General features: G+C 33.1%; 1 pseudogene; it reads left to right on the forward strand.

Moving 5' to 3' along the window:
* Nucleotides 1-1,165: 1,165 nt before the first annotated feature.
* On the forward strand, nucleotides 1,166-10,734 carry LOC118840170 (annotated as a pseudogene).
* The last annotated feature ends 1,772 nt before the right edge of the window (nucleotides 10,735-12,506 follow it).

Raw genomic sequence — 12,506 nt, forward strand, 5'->3', positions numbered from 1 at the left:
TGGAGCAGTGCCCTTTGCATCTGTCATTTTGTGTGTGCATCTGTGTGTGTGTGTGTGCATATTTTGCATTACACTTTAGACAGCTAATGTGCTGTAAAGATCAAATCCCTTTAGCAGCACCACTCAGAGAGAAACCTGCCCCCATTCTGCTTCCTATTTAATGCACTTAGCTTAGACCCTATCACATGGCTGATGTTCAATTAGGTAGCTTAATAAGATAAACTTCCAGGGCTGACCCAGAAAAAAATTAAACCAGATTGCTTCTGACTTCCACATAAGCTTTTCCAGACATTGTGACCTATTTATGTCAATGCTAAAGTGAAAAAGATTCCTATCATGAGATCTGTGTCAGCATTGGGGGTTTAAAAAGTACCAAAAGTACTCTGCTTTTTCTTCTCTTTATTTTTACTATATGACCATTCAGTTTCTATTAAACATATCTTGTTGGGAGTTCCAATTCACTAGCCTCCAATAAGCTTTTGAAAAACAAACTAGATTTTTAGGAATTGTTCAACCATGATCTGCCTAGGGTTTTGTTGTGAATTGTTAAACTTGTGGTTGATGTTTTAAAGGATAATTTTGATTTTTCATTTCCTTTTCTTGATTGAACAACAGTATCTCTATCACATCAAGCACTTTTTTTTTTTGCTAATTTAAGAAGAAAAAAAGTAGAGTGAAGAAACCTGTTGTTTTAAAATACTGCCCTTGTCTATAAGCTTAATGAGAATGGCTTATGTTGATATAGTTAATGAGCTTAAGCAATTTGACGCTAGTTTTGCAAGTAAGAAAAGATTTTTCTCTAACCTACTTTGTGTTTGTTGGCAAGGGGATTGGGATCTGTCTTTCTAAAAACAAATTCTAAGCCTTATGTAAATGTGCATTATTTGGTTGGAATATTGCAAATAGATTCATTTGTGTGATTCAGACTCTCTTTGGTATTATATAAAAAAAATCTTTCATGGAAAGACTGAAAATGAATATATTTTCAGCTGTAAATGAATATATTTCCACTAAATTGCTACTTTTAAGCATACCCATAGAATTAATTCAGACATTTTATTTTTGTACTAGTAAATTGGAATTGTGCTGATTATCTATATCAACCATTCAGACTGTGAAAAAATTAAAATGTGCTCTTTTAATTTTCCTGTGTTTGAGTGCTAGCATGAGCACAGATAACAACTTTTTCATGGGGGCTTTGGAGCTTGAGAAGTTACTCCTTGAGTAATTTCATTCAAGTATTTTGGGAGGTTTTCCTGAAACTCATGGCAAGATTAATTAAGGTCAACTGACAAAAAATTTAGGCCTTCAATAAACTTCAATCAGTTGTCATATATGGAAGCATCATAGTGTCGAGTACTGCATAGTATTATTGTCCAATTTTGCTAAACCCTGGGAGGTAGGTGCTATTATTAGGCCCATTTTAAGATCAAAGAAGCTGAAAAAAACCAAATTAAATGGCTTCATCAATGTAAGTATTGGAGACTGGATGTAAACTCAGGCCAAATGCTGTATCCCATGAGTCATCTAGCTGCTGCTAGAAGTGTTTATTAAGATCTACTGTGTGCCAAAAGTACTTTACAAATATTTTCACATTAGATCCTCACCACAAACTTGTGAAGTTGGTGTTTTTATTCTTCTCATTTGATAATTGAGGAAACCAAAGTAGACAGAGGTGAAGTGACTTACTCAGCTAGTAATTATTTGAATCTAGATTTAACTCAGGCCTTCCTGACTCCAAGACCAGTTCTCTATCTACCGAGTCATCTAGTTGGTACAGAATAATATAGTAGAAAGAGTTTAAATGCTACTTTTGGAATCATAGATCTTAGGTTCAAAATTTGGTTCTGTCACTTACTACCTCTGTGATATTGTGCTAATCATTTAATTTCTTTGAAACTCAAATAATGAAGGTGATGGGCATGATGATTTCAGAAGTGTCTTCCAGTTTAAAATCTATGAGCTCATGTCCAGTCCCTTTCTGCAATCTTAATTTATAAATCAAGAAAATGAAAGAATTGGTTTAGGTCAATTGTTTCCAAAATTTCTGATTGTATACCCTTATAATTTAAAAAAAATTGAACCCCCTCTCAATTTATGTTATCAACAAATTATATACATATACCCCTGAATTAATTATCATATATTTTATAGATCTTACAAAAATGGAAAATTAATAAGATGATAAAGACAGAATCTTTTACTCTCCTTTTAAAATATTATTTCCCAACTACATGTAAAAACAATTTTTAACATTCATTTTTAAAAATTTTGAGTTCCAATTTCTCTCTCTCCCTGTCTTAGAGAGGACAACCAATTTGATATAGATTATACATGTGTAGTCAGGAAAAACATATTTCCATATTAGCCATATTGTGAAGGAAAACACACACAAAAAAGAACAATACAAGAAAAATAAAGGAAAAAAAGAAAAGTATGTTTTGATCTTCATTTAGACTCCATCATTTCTTTCTGTGGAGGTGGATAGCATTTTTCATCATGAGTCCTTTGGGATTGCCTTGGATCATTATATTGCTGAGAATAGCTGTCATTCACAGTTGTTCATCATACAATGTTGCTGTGACTGTATATAATGTTCTCCTGGTTCTGCTCACTTTACTCTGTATCTGTTCGTGTAAGTCCAGACATTTCTGAAATGATACTGCTTGTCATTTCTTATAGCACAGTATTACTCCACTATAATCATATACCACAACTTGTTCAGCCATTCCCCAGTTGATGGGCATCCCATCAGTTTCCAATTCTTAGCTACCACAAAAAAAGCTGTTATAAATATTTTTGTACAAATAAGTCCTTTTCCCTTTTTTAAAAAAAAATATCTCTTCAGGATACAGACCTAGTAGTAGTATTTCTGGGTCAAAGGGCACTCATAGTTTGAAAGATCTTTGGGCATAGTTCCAAATTGCTCTCTAGAATGGTTAGATCAGTTCACAACTCTACCAACAATGCATTAGTTTATCAGTTTTCCCACATTTATCATTTTCCTTTTATATCATATCAGCTAATCTGATAGCTGTGAGTTTGTACCTCAGATTTGTTTTAATTTTAATTTCTCTAATCATTAGAGATTTAGAGCATATTTTATTTGACTATAGATGGCATTGGTTTCTTTGTTTGAAAACTGCCTTTGACAATTTATCAATTGGGGAATGACTTGTATTCTTATAAGTTTGACTCAGTTCTCTGTCTATTTGAGAAATTGGGCCTTTATCAGAAATAGAGGTAAAATCTTTCCCCCCAGTTTCTGCTTTCTTTTTAATTTTGATGCATTGGTTCTGTTTGAGCCAAAAATTTTAAATCTATTTAATAAAAATTATCCATTTTACATTTTTGGAATGCTCTCTGTATCTTATTCACTTTCAAATTCTTCCCTTATCCATATATCTGACAGGTAAATTATTCCATGCTCTCCTAGGTTGCTAAGGGTATCACCCTTTTTGTCTAAATCGTGTACTCATTTTGACCTTATCTTGGTATATAGTGTAAGATGCTGGTTAGTACCTAGTTTCTGTTATACTGTTTTCCACTATTCCCAAGAATTTTTGTCAAAGAAGGAGTTTTTGTCTCAAAAGCTTGGATCTTTGTGTTTATCAAACACTAAATTTCTATGGTCATTTGCTACAGTGCATTGTGTACCTAATGCACTCCTTTGATCCACCACTCCATTTACCAATACCACATTGTTTTGATGGTTACTGCTTTAAAATACCGTTTGAGTTCTGGTGTGGCTAGGCCACTTTCCTTCACATTTTTTTCATTAATCTTCTTGATATTCTTGATCTTTTGTTCTTCCAGATGAATTTTGTTATTATTTTTTCTAGTTTATAAAATAACTTTTTGGTTATTTGATTGGGATGACACTGAATAAGTAGATTAGTTTAGGTAGAATTGTCATTTTTGTTATATTGGCTTGACCTGCCCTGAACAGTTAATATTTTCCCAATTGTTTAGATCTGACTTTATTTGTGTGAAAAGTGTGTTATAGTTGCATGCATATAATTATGAGATTTGTTTTGACAGGCAGACTCCCAACTATTCTATATTGTCTATAGTTATTTTAAAAGGAATTTCTCTTCCTATCTCTTATCGCTGGACTTTCTTGGAAATATATGGCAATGCCAACGATTTATGTTGGCTTATCTTATATCCTGCAACTTTGCCAAAATTGTTAATTATTTGAAGTAGTTTTTGAGTTGATTGTTTTAGATTCTCTAAGTAGACCATCATATGATCTGCAAGGTCATTGCCTAGTCTAATTTCTTCAATTTCTTTTTCTACTCTTATTGCTATAGCTAACATTTCCAGTACAATATCGAATAATATTTGTGACAATGGACATCCTTGTTTTACCTCTGGGAAGGTTTTAGTGGGAAGGCTTCTAGCTCATCTCCATTACAGGTAATGCTTGCTAGTGGTTTTAGATAGGTATTAGTTATCATTTTTAGGAAAACGCTATTTCTTCCTACATCCTCTAATGTTTTTGATAGGACTGAGTGTTGTATTTTGTCAAAGGCTTTTTTTCTGCATCTATTGAAATAATCACATGATTTCTGTTGTTTTTATTATTGATGTGGTAAATTATGTTGACAAGTTTCCTAATACTGAACCAACCCTGTATTCCTGGTATAAATCCCACCTGGTCATAGTATACTAACCTTGTGCATATCTTTTTTATGTGAGAAAATTTTTTCCATTCTACCACCTTCTTTTCCCCTTCTTTTAGGGCATCCCCTTTCATTTTTTGAGATTATAATAATAATAATTATTATTATTTTGAGATTATTTTGGCATACCAACATAATCTATTTTTTTTTCCTTTTATTGAACCAACACTGTAGTCTTGGTCACAATTTATAATTTTCTATAATATTTTGTTTCAACCAATTTGTTGTTATTTTGAATAGATGTTCATTGTCATTAATAGAAAGTGCTAAATCTTTTAAAAATTTTTGGTTTCATATTTTATTTTTTCACCAGTTACATGTAAAAACAGTTTTTAACATTCAGTTTTTAAAACTTTGAGTTCCAAATTCTCTACCTCCATCAGCAACCCCTGTTCCCCATTGAGAAGGCAAGCAATTTAATATGAGTTACATATGTGTAAACAGGCAAAACATTTCCAAAATAGTCATGTAAGTGAAAGGAAACATAGATTAAAAATGTTAAATCTTGTGAGATCCTGATTTCATGATATTTGAAATATTTCTGGGTGCTTACAATATTTTCTTCTTGACCTGGGAGCTCTGGAATTTAGTTATAATATTCCTGAGACTTTTCCTTTTGGGATCTCTTTCAGGAAGTGATTGGTGGAATCTTTAAATTTCTATGAGAAATTATTAGACTATTACTATTAGATTCTTTGGATTTAAGATAGTTCAGTAATTTTCCTTTATAATTTCTTAAATATGATGTCTAGGCTCATTTTTTGGTCATGGCTTTTAAGTGGTCCCATAATTCTTAAGTTATCACTTTTCAATGCATTTTCCAGGTTAGCTGTATTTCCAATAAGATACTTCACATTTTTTTTATCTTTTATTTTTTGGTTTATTATTGTTTGATGGCTCATGGAGTCATTATCTTTATCTTATTATCTCATGGAGTAGTTAGTTATCTTTACTTTTCACTGATTTAAGTGTCATAACAATAAGTTTGTCATATGAAGATGTTAGAAGAATAATTTCTCCCCATTTTTGGCAGCAGTTTTTGTCATATTAGAATCAATTTTTAAAAAATATTTGATCTGCTTCATTTCTAAATTCATGTGCTTCTGGCTTTCCCCTTTTAGTTAGTTCATTTATGGCTTGCCCAATTTATTTTTCTGGTATTGCATCACTGAAATAATTCTATTTATTTTTCCATTAACCTGGCAAATTTTATGTCTTTGTGAATATTACTCTCTTTCTTCTAAGTAAATGGTTTTATTGAGAAATAATCAGAAACAATTTAGATTCTGACATTTTTTCATTCCTTCTTCAGTTATTATGAATTATTTTTCATTTTTAATATTAACAATTTGCTCTTATGAAAAACAAAACTATTTTATCTATTTTATTATCTCCCTAATAAGACCTAGCTTTAGTTTCATTTTTCAATTTACTGTGTTTTTCTTTCCTTAAATTTTGATTTCAATTGTGTTAATCTCTGGTTTTTATGATTTCTACTTTGATATTTAGTTTGGATGTTGGTTTTGTTGAAGGAAACAGTAATACTATGTGGTACATTTTAGGCACAGATCTGTCAGATATCATTAAATTTATTTAACATTAATATAAAATTTAGAGAAATGTTCAAAACTGTGATAATTCTCTTATGCCCTCTGATATCTCTATCCTAAGACAATTTCAGGAAAAATTTATTGAAATCTTAAAGAAGAACAATCAGAATATGTAACAAATACAAATAATTTATCTTAATTAAAACATTTATTGTAGAATTAATATTATACTATCATATTAATAACTAATTATTAATTGTGAATTGCCTTTTTATTTCTATTTTCTGTAAATGTTCAAATCCTGTAAAGGTTAATCAAACTCTGGAGATCATGGTTGATTAATGAGATTGCTCTTAGTCCTCAAAGAGTATTCTTGTCAAATTTGGGCAGGATTGCACCCAACTAGGAAACCTAGTTTCTGTTTAGAATATAGACAAAATCCGGTTTGAGTTCCCTTATCCTTAGGGAAGAAACCCCTGTCCTTGGTACCCTTCATTAGAGTTTAAGGTGACCTAGCTCATGAAGAAGAAACCTAGCCAGAGAGGAGGAGATGGAGATGTCTTCCCCCTGCCTAGATAGCTAGAGGCTGCTAAGTCTCATGATCAAGCTACTTTCTCAACAGGAGGAGCTGAAGACTTTTAGCCCACTTCCTCATTAAATGTCCACCAATCCAGGTTGATTTTTCACTTGTCAATGGCATTTCCTTTTACAAAGGTATTTACTTTAGGTAGTAAATTCACACTTGGGCCTTAGTTTTCTCATCTGCAAAACAAAAGTGTTAGATAAGATAAGCTGTGATATGCTTTCTAGTACTTAGTCTCCCTTGTTCTTTTCAGCCTCTATGTCTTTGCTTAAACCTAAGCCTGGAATGTCCTTCATCATCTTATTTGTTGTTTTCCTAAATACCATTTAAAGTCTAACTCAATGGTTCCCTCTCCTTGGAGTCTTCCTTAATCTTTATTTTGTACTGTTTTATGCATTTATATTTTGTAATATTGTTATCTGTTTATATTTCACAAGTTCCATAAGAGTTGATTGCAACTTATGTAAATGTTGCATCTATCCCCTTTCATTTCTGTTCTTAAATTTTCATCAGAAAGATAATTGATTTAGAGTTGGAAGCGACTTTAGAGATTATTTAATCTAACTCTTTTTTTTTACAGATGGGAAAGTGATAGGGAATGAACCTGTGATTTCCCTGTTACAGGAAACCTCTTCTATCAGTGCAAGTCAGCACCTTCTCAGAGGTTTGTAATCTTAAACAGTTGCCTAAGCATTATTACTTGCCCAAGGTAAAAAAGGTAATATGCACCTGAGGCAAGACTTGAACTTGGTTACTCCTGGCTCTGTCCATTATTCAGCATTGCCTGTCATTTTATAGGAGCAAAAAAAAAATTGATTTGAAGTGGATTGGATTGAATTTTGTTGCTTATTGGTTTTTAACTATGTTTTAGTAGTAGAGGTTCCTAGATGAATGAAGAGTAATTTTTTTTTGTATTTTAAGTTATTGAACAGTATTATCTTTTCCTAATAATCCAATTTAACAATGAAAATCCTACTTAATAAAGTGTTGGTGAAATAGATCACAGCACCATCCCATTCAAGTGATTTTTAAGTTACATATAGCCTTGTATTTAGATTTTAATAGTTACCTGTCACGCTTGTACCTTATGAATATAATGGTACAACTTCCAGAGAATTAACAGTAAAACATATATAAACAAGGTTTACTGCCACATTCAAGCAGACAAGTGCAAGTAACCTTTATGGCAAAGGAAGAAACTATCTTCATCATCATTTCAAGTCTTCAAAACATAACCTAAACTAGTCTACAACTTCTCATTCAGTCCTAATTTAAATGCAAATAATGTTTTTCATTTGAGTTGTCCAGAGCATGATTCTTTGATAAAGAATCTGTTTCATTTTATCATTCAAGTAGCATGATAATGGAGAAGATAATCATCATGGATTCCATAAATGCAAAAGTAGAAATGGCTTACAATACTTAGTGCTTTATTAAAATGATCATTTTCATGAAAAACTTTATTCAAGGAACTACATTTTTTTTTCTCTTTACATCTTTCCATTTTATTATAGGCTGTTGATTTAACAAACTGGATAGGCTAAGCAGCAAACTCAGTGACAGTAAATTATTTATATATATATATATATATATATATGTATATGTATATATAAAATTTATAACACCAAAATACTTATAACATTATAAATTTATATCAGACCAATTAGTCTGAAGAATAAAAAAATGAAGGGGATGGAAAGAGTGTATGTATGTGGGGGGGAAGGACAATTCAGGTTGTTTTGTAAAAGGCAATTTAAACCAACCACAAAGTGTTAAATATTTTTGCAGCATTAATATAGCTATTCTGGGAGTAATTAAAATTTGATTTTAGTGGTATTTGCAAGGATTAAAGTCACACTTTTCTGAAGCACTGGGGTTAATTAATATTCATTTCACTGCCATAGCTATCCTCCATTACATTAAAAAGGACAGGAAAAGAAACAGCATAGGGTAGAGTAATGAGATAGCTATTCATTCATTTGAATGAGCTCCACACCATACAACCTTTAAAAAATGAATCTAATCTGCATTTCACATAAGTGGGCACTGAAAATGCTTTAATTCAATATAATAAAGGGAACTCTCAGCATTAATGCATCTTTAATTCTTACATTTAAGCACTATGCAATTTATTTTTAAAAAATCATATGATTCAACTGTATTGGCTCTCTAAATTTATTAGCTCTTCAAGAGTCCACAAGGATTGTAAAACAATTCCTACTAAACCATTATTTGTCTTGAGCATGTAAATGAACCCTTCACATCTGTAGACAGGGATGGTGACTAAGTCCCCGGTGAAGGTTTTACTCAAAGAATTACTCTTTTGAGGAATTGTGTGTGTTTGTGTGTGTGACTACAAATTGTGAATTCATGGAGTACAGCATGCATTGTAGTAAGGAGAGGTCTTGAAACTTACTCCATGAAATATTTAATATTCATCAACTCTTAGGAATACCTTAGCGTTTACTCTTATGAGAGAGAATGTCTAATTTGCATCTTAGGTCTCTTTATCTTAAAATATTGCTCTCTTATTGGATTGGAGACTCTTATTCTGAATGATTAAATTGTTTCAGTGCATACTAGTATTTATTACAGTCCAACAGCATTTAGTGGGTCTTTTCAGTTTTTAGGGTACTGGACTAGGTATGAGCTTCTTCCTTTTCTCCCCCCACTTGACTCCCTACTCTAGGTAAGTAGAATCAGGCCAACAAGTATTTATTAAGTACCTACTATGTGTTAGGCACTGTGCTAAACACAAAGAAAGGGAAAAACAATGCTCTCACTTTTTAATGAGGTAAATATCATGCAAAGAAACTATGAATAAAAATGCACAAACATTACTGTTATTGAGTAGCAGTCTACCAGAACTCAATCACACACAATCCAACCGATCCAAACAGGATCAGGCCCTCTCCCTAGATCACACCAACCTAAAAGCACCAAAATTAGAGGCCCCAAGCCATCCGGAAAGCAGTATAAGGATATAAAAGACAGTCCAGCTCAGGCCTGAAATCCTCCCCAAAAGAAGTGCACAGGGTACAAAAGAAAAAATAAAGTCAAAAGTCAAGAAGTAGACTGGAGAAATGATCAAATAAAAAATGAACTTGACCGTAACAAGCTACTATGGTGAAAGGGAAGCTAAAGACAAAAACTCAGAAAAAAATGACTTGAAGATATCTTAAAGTAAAGCCTTTAAAAAATGACAATTGGACACAAACCCGACAAGATTTCTAGAAGAGATAAAGAGATAAAAATGAACCAAAATGATTTTAGAGATCATGTAACAGTGGTAGAGGTGCTTTTCCGCCTGCTCTCCACTCTCTTCCTCCCTCCCAAGCGCCGCTCCCACCGCATTGCACTCACACCCAACTCCGGAGCTGCCGCCACTGCCACCTTGCTTCTGCCGTCACGATCATCTACCGGGAGCTCATCAGTGATGTTAAGATGTTCTCCGACATTTACAAGATCCAGGAAATCGTGAACGGGCCGTGCTTGTAGGTGGAGGGGAAGATGGTCAGTAGGACAGGGCATACCATTGATGATTCACTCTTCGGTGGAAATGCCTCTGCTGAGGGTCCTGAGGGTGTGAAGGAATAGATGCCTCTGTAATCACTGGAGTCGACATCATTTGCAAGAAACTAGTTTCACAAAAGAATCCTACAAAAAGTACATCAAAGACTACATGAAATCAATCAAAGGCAGACTTGAAGAACACAAGCCAGATAGAGTAAAACCTTTTATGATGGGAGCTGCAGAACAAATCAAACGCATTCTTGCTAGTTTTAAAAACTATCAGTTCTTCATAGGCCAATACATGAATCCAGATGGCATAGTGGCCTTCTTGGACTTCCGTGAGGATGGTGTGACTCCATATATAATTTTCTTTAAGGATGGTTTAGAAAGGGAGAAACGTTAACAAATTTAGCCGATTACTTTTAATCACCTGTCATCTATCTGGCAGTACTTGTTCAAACTTGGACTGATGTCATCCTTGAACTTTATTCATTTATTTTTGACCTTGATTTATTTGCAGTGGAGGCATTGTTTTTAAAAACATGTCATGTAGGTTGTCTAAAATAATACTCATGTAAGCCCATTTAAGAGAATATCTCTTGGTCTAATGTTTTTTAAGCTCAAATTACAGTAACTCGCTACAGTTGTCCCTCAAGGATCATTGTAGAGATGATTGTCTGGTCTTAGGTTACTTTTCAGCATAAGACTCTTCAGATAGACTTTTCTACAGTTGACTGCTTGTGAAAAAGGGAAGAGAAGCCCACAAATGTGCCAACAATATGAAGTGGACCTTTCTACGTTTTCATTTCATCTACAAGCTGAAGTAGAGTTAACCCTGGAAGAAATTACATCCAAACCGAATAAAATGAAACTATGTAAAATGAAAAAAAAAAAAGAGTGGTAGAGGTTAAATTGAGAAAAAGTTGAAATTTATGTAAGAAAGTTATGAAAAAATTAAGAGCTTCATAAAAGAATACTGATGAAAATAAATCCTTAAAAATCAAAACTAGGGGCATCTAGGTGGCATGGTGCATAGAGCTCTAGCCCTGGAGTCAGGATGACTTGAGTTTAAATCTGGCCTCAGATACTTGTGAATAATTTAAGAATTATTGAACTACTTGAAAGTCATAGGAGAAAAAAGATCCTAGACAATATATTTCAAGACACTGTTAAAGAAAATTGCCCAAATATCTTTGAAACAAAGGGAAAAGTAAAAATTGAAAGAATTCTGTTGCTCATAACCTGAAAGATATCCCCAAATTTTCATTCCCAGAAATCTTATAGTGAAATTCCAGAGCTCCCAGGTCAAGAAGAAAACACTGCAAGCAGCCAGAAGGAAACAATTCAAATATCTTAGAGCCACAGTTAGGATGACACAAGATTTAGAAGCTTCTACATTATAGGACTGAAGAGCTTGGAATATGATGTTCCTGATGGCAAAGGAGTTAGGATTACAATGAAAAATTACCTACTCAGAAGAACTGAGTATAATCCTTCAAGGGTAAAATGGATATTCCATGAAATAGAGGATTTTCAAGAATTCCTTATGAAAAGACCAGAGCTGAACAGAAAATTTGATTTTCAATACAAGACTCAGGAGAAACATAAAAAGGTAAAAAGAAAGGTAAAAGAAAAGAGAAATCACAAGGGAGTCAATAAAGTTTCCTACATAGGAAAATGATAACATGTAACTCTTTAGAAGCTTATTATTATTAAGACAGTTTAAAGGAGTACATATAGAGAGAGGGCACAGGAGTGAGTAGACTATGATAAGATAAAGTAAAAATACAAAATTAAGGGGTGAGAAAGAAAGGATCCACTGGGAGAATAGGAAAGGGAGAGATAAATGGAGCAAATTATCTCCCATAAAAGAAGAACAAAAATTTTTTTAATGGAGGGGAATATAGAGGAGTAGTGGCAATACTTGAACCTTACTCACATTGGCATTGGCTAAAATAGGGAATAACATACACATTCAGGTGTGATTAGTATTCTATCTTATCCTACAGGAAGTAGGAAGGGAGTAGGATAAGAAAAAGAGGGGCTAATAGAAGGGAAGTTAGAAGCAAACACTTTTGAGGAGAGACATGGGAAAGGAGAGAGAGCTATAAATAGGGGAAGTATAGGATAAAGGGAAACGCACAGTAATCAAAACAGTGAAAGTGAATGAGATGA

Source organism: Trichosurus vulpecula, chromosome 1, assembly GCF_011100635.1.
Source record: "Trichosurus vulpecula isolate mTriVul1 chromosome 1, mTriVul1.pri, whole genome shotgun sequence".
NCBI classification, from domain to species: Eukaryota; Metazoa; Chordata; class Mammalia; order Diprotodontia; family Phalangeridae; genus Trichosurus; species Trichosurus vulpecula.